This window comes from Bombus impatiens, unplaced genomic scaffold, assembly GCF_000188095.3.
Source record: "Bombus impatiens unplaced genomic scaffold, BIMP_2.2 scf_0171, whole genome shotgun sequence".
NCBI lineage: Eukaryota > Metazoa > Arthropoda > Insecta > Hymenoptera > Apidae > Bombus > Bombus impatiens.
This window is the reverse complement of record NT_176590.1, coordinates 255,548-260,936: the sequence shown is the minus strand read 5'-3', so window position 1 is coordinate 260,936 and position 5,389 is coordinate 255,548.

Here is a 5,389-nt window from a genome sequence, read left to right as displayed (position 1 = left end):
GCGTTGGAACACCGCCGACGAAGAAGCGAAAACCGACAAAAAACGCAAAAAGAGCATAAAAAAGAGAAAAAGGGGGAAAACTAAAGGACGCGTGGAAGAAGAAGGGTAATGAAAGGAACAGCGCCATTTAAAATCCAGTATCGCGAACAATCGTCTTCTTAATCGCGCGGCACGAATGAAATTAATTCCGGCGGTGTCGAACGCGCGTCTACTAATTAGATTCTGCCGGTAAGTATCGAGGCCGAAGCAAACTCGTGGAATAGAGAAACTAATAAGAACCGATTCCAAAGTGTTTCGCAAGTCATGTTCGAGGATAGTTTGATCAGTACAGTTCGAAAGCCGCCTGAAGTGGCGCGTTTAACCGAGTTACGTTATTTCGCATGGCAATCTCGCTGTTCCTGCCGCGGGTTTCGCTGAAAGTCGCCTAATTAACTCCGTCGAACGATACAACGCGTGTAAAGCGCCTTTCCATTCGGTTGAATATCTTCGACTATCTGTCTAAAGCTTGAAAAATTCGCGAAAATGTCGCGTAAATAGGTCTACACGAGAGCCTCGGAAATTTTCGCTAACGATTGACCGCGATCTAAGCAACAAGTTAGGGAACAGTGAAATTCGCGGTGTTGCACGAGTTTCTCTGTAACAGCATCTTTGGTTTGTACAAAATTATAGAATTCGTTATTGTTATCTTGCAGATAAACCATTTTCCTCGAGACAGAGCAACGTTCCCGCTAGGGAACGACCTAGCGATATTTCCCGAGCGTCCTCCATGATGTTGAGAAAGCAAACGTAAAGATGGAAAACGATCGGTGGCGAATCGGTAGATCCGTTGCTGCGGATTCTGCCGCGGAAAGTCGAGAGAGCGTCGTGGCAAGGACGACGTCGACGACGGCGGCACTTTGATCGGTAACCTCGTTTATGGTGACGCTGGACACAGAATGTAGGAAACACCGATAACACCGGTGACGGAAATATCGACTTTTGAGAGCTGCCACGAGCATCCCCTCCCCTTACCGGGGAGGCACATCAGCCCCTGGCGAATCGCCCCATCACAGAGCGTTCCTCTCGTTCTCTGGCTCGTGACGAGGACAGCCGGATGAGAAGCTACGGTAGGGAGAAAGAGGAATAGATAGGCAGGAATGGAAAGAGCGAGAAGCACGAGGAGAATTGAAAGGAGAGAAGCTTTAGGATGAAAAAGGAGAGGGACGGAAAGATAAAGCGAGAAGAGTGGAAACGGCGAAGAGGAGAGAGGACGAGGAGGGACGTACACACAGAGAGAGGATCGACGAGTTCGGGTAAGCGTGGAACGCCGTCGGTTCTGAAACGGCGAAGCCTGAGGGAGGGAGAGGGAAGAACCGACCGCCCTGGTGGCGGTTGAAAGAACCAATTTTGTCCTAATAGAAAAATCCCCAGCGCCGAACCCAATTTATAAACCCGCAAACATGGCTGGCGGAGGGCGCTCGTCTCGCCTCGTCTTGCCTCGCCTCGCCACCGCCGAATCCCGACACACAACGCCAACGAACATCGGATTTATAAAGCCGAGTCAGCCGTGCACCATGTGCCGCAGACGCGTAAATTCCGTTCGCATAAACGACCGAGCCCACCAGCGGCGAGCACACACATCACAGCTTTGCGAAGAAGACGACGAGAGCGACGACAAAGACGAGGACGAGGACGAAAACGACGACGAAGCGAGGAGAAAGGAGGAAAGCGAGGAAAATTGTCTAGTACCCAGCGTCATACGCATCCGTGGATCTTGATCCCGGCAAAAGCAAGCTGGAAGCTGGTGTGCCTGATAAACGAGCCGGATGAACTCCGTTAGCGTGATCTCGTTACTCGGTCTTCGCTCGACTTTCGCGAATTCTGGCTGTCGCTTCACTTCCGGTTTCGTTCGCCAGAATCTTCTATCCGACGCTCGATTACCGTAACGTAATTTTACGTATTCCTCCTGGCTAATTCTGGGCCAACTTCGCTTCATTGATACGAAGATCGTTACGTCTAATGGATTTTCTGCTCGCCGAAAATATTACATGCTCTTGATATTCGTCCTTCGAAGAATCGTCGAGATGCTTAAAAAATAGTAGATTCATTCTTACCTAGATTTATATTTTTAAACACGACTAGTTTGTACAAATTTATTTCGTTTGTTTGCATCAAATACATTCTTTGCATCTTGAAATTTTTCACGTAAAAATGATAAATCTTCTGTCTTTCCTAGAGAGCAATTCCAAAGTTCGATACGTCGTCGGACAATTTCATATTCCTAACGCGTCCTTTTATCCGATTCAGGGAGTAAATATATGTTTTATTATGTCATGATATATTGCAAAGGAGAAACGCAACAAGTACAAACAAAAATTCTATGCATTTTTGTAACTTTAAATTTCCTATAAATACGATCTACGCATCAAGTATCCTGTCGCTCCGTCAATGACGAATACACTTGTGCCCTGCAGATAGAAGGTTAAATTCTGCCGAAGCATACGAGATACGAGGCATAGTTATCCTGTTCGGCGATCCAGTAATGATACTCGTTGACAAAAATCCCGTTGCAATTATTGCAAGCATGGGATCACGGGTTGGTAACGAGTAATAATAATGGTCACGGGAAGAAGGCTAGCGATCGAAATGAGCGACGGAGAGTAAGAGAAAGCGGGATAGCGAAGAGAGACTTAGTAAACGGAACACATGGCCCGAAAGGGTACTCTTGTACAAGCGACAAAAGTATCCAACAGAGATAAATACGTCGCAACTTGCATCGTACGCCTCGCGCGTTTCTGCCGTGTATCTTGGCACATATGCACGCAGCAGGAAGCACGCTCGGTCCATCTGCAGCGATCCGATTTTGCGACAAAGCCCGTGTAATCGATTTCAAATTTGATAACGCCTAAAACATCCTACGAGTATATGTGAGAACGCGGTACCCCTTATCTCGCACGGTTTATCGTTCCTCCTCGATTCGTCCTTTCTTGATAAAATTATTACCCTCGTGGCGCTGCCTGCATCGTTCGAGCTCGAAGAAATCGAAAAGTAATAGTAACGCATAGCGATGTAATTTTGAAGATAAAACGGGTGAGTGATTTGTCCTGTTTGTAATAGATTTTATGGATTTGTATCTTTAAAATAATCAGTAGTATTCTGTATTTTTTTTTTTTTATCAAACATTCTCCACATTATGTACAGTTGTCTTACAAAATAGACAAAGATAAAAGCATTGTCGATTACAATGTAACTCGTCAGTCTATTTTTTCATTCTAAAACTCACCTACGAATAACCGATCTTTCACTTTCAACTTCAATAAAGTTTCTCTTCTAAGTATCAAATTCATAATTTACAAGACCTTACTTATACTTTCGATTGAAATGTAACATAAACCTATGGGAAGTATAATTCTACCAGGAATCTAAAATTAGATTAGATCAATAAACTTCTAACGATCCCAAATACTCCACTTTCTTCTCTCTGCATCGTTTCATATTCGACCGAAGAGTTCTATTCCAAGCCAAAATCGACGATAGTATTAGCTGTTAACCAAATTTGATACTAATCCATACGAAGGATCTACATTAGAAATCTCTCGAGTTATTAACTCAGATCAGACCGAAAGATCTAGTTGGATTCCAAGTGTTTCAAACATCAGTTGCAAATATCACGAACACTATCGTCGATTTGCCATTAGTTGCCAGTTTGACACGAGAAACATCTAAGCGATGCATGAAGCGTTCCTCCAAGTGGTCCCCGGTCACGGTTACGCTTTTAATCGCGCGTACAACTGTCTGACCCCGGTTCTCGTCCCTGTAGTTTATTTAACAGCGCCCTGGGCATCGGTAAACACGGGTTAGCGAATTGGCCCCAGGGCGAGACCGAATGATAGTTAACGTACCGCTAAACGCCATTGGAGAGGACCTCGCGTCCCTTCCCAGCCAGAATATACCAAGGTTCGTATATTGCGTGCGCGAGGGGACCGAAATTTAATTTTGTGCTTTTTGTACACGCCAAATCGTTGTCTCTCCCACTTCTCTCCCTGCCTCCGCTTCCCTTTCGCGCGCGCTTACTATCGCCCTGTCTCGCGCGCTCTCTCTCTTTCGCTACACGTATTTCGCCTTCATCGTGATGAAACGGGTGCGATAACGCAGGCGTCGAAGAGATTTCGTCGCGAATTTACTCGCTTTTCGCGATACCTTTTTTTTTCGAGAGAGAGAGAGAGAGAGAGAGAGAGAGAGAGAGAGAGAGAGAGAGAGAGAGAGAGAGAGAGAGAGAGAGAGAGAGAGAGAGAGAGAGAGAGAGAGAGAGAGAGAGAGAGAGAGAGAGAGAGAGAGAGAGAGAGAGAGAGAGAGAGAGAGAGAGAGAGAGAGAGAGAGAGAGAGAGAGAGAGAGAGAGAGAGAGAGAGAGAGAGAGAGAGAGAGAGAGAGAGAGAGAGAGAGAGAGAGAGAGAGAGAGAGAGAGAGAGAGAGAGAGAGAGAGAGAGAGAGAGAGAGAGAGAGAGAGAGAGAGAGAGAGAGAGAGAGAGAGAGAGAGAGAGAGAGAGAGAGAGAGAGAGAGAGAGAGAGAGAGAGAGAGAGAGAGAGAGAGAGAGAGAGAGAGAGAGAGAGAGAGAGAGAGAGAGAGAGAGAGAGAGAGAGAGAGAGAGAGAGAGAGAGAGAGAGAGAGAGAGAGAGAGAGATAGACCGTGAGTATCACATTGGTAAAGGAACGATTTTTCGGTGCATGTACGTTTCTTAAAATGATAATTCCCTCCGCGACGCGATATATGTATATGTAGATCTAGAAGCAAGTACACACGAGGTCGGACAGCGATGCGAAATGGTTGCAAACAACACTTTGCAATTAAAAATTATGTTCTAAATTATGCAATGATTGCGTATACGTGTATAATTTTGGCCGCTAGAAATTTGAAAGTGTCGAATTACAGTTTTGTTTTTATTATTTTCCAAAATTGTCGTGTTTATGAACTGACCATCTACATCTACAGATCAGCGGACGAACAAGCAGTATATCTGTTTCGTTTGTGCCACTTTGCTAGTCATCTTTACAAACCGCCCGTAGTACATACATATATATGTATCGGAGAATAGATATTACGAAATGAATACTGAACATTGGAGTATTAATTCTGTCACATCATTAACGAAGGTTCAACGAAAGATCAATCGAAATTTCAAATCGACTCGAATGTTCGCTAAAACTGCGACTCGCCTGAGACCTGATCTGAAAACCGAAAAGAATTTCGTTTTATTTTACATGCGCGCATCCGCCGAGTCTGCGAAATTGTCGCCGTGAAACGCAACGGTATCGTCGCCGACCAGGTGGTTAATTAATTCGCGACGTCTCGACGAGAACGCGTGGACGTCGAGGACGCTAAATCGACGAGTAGAGTCGCGGGTACGACG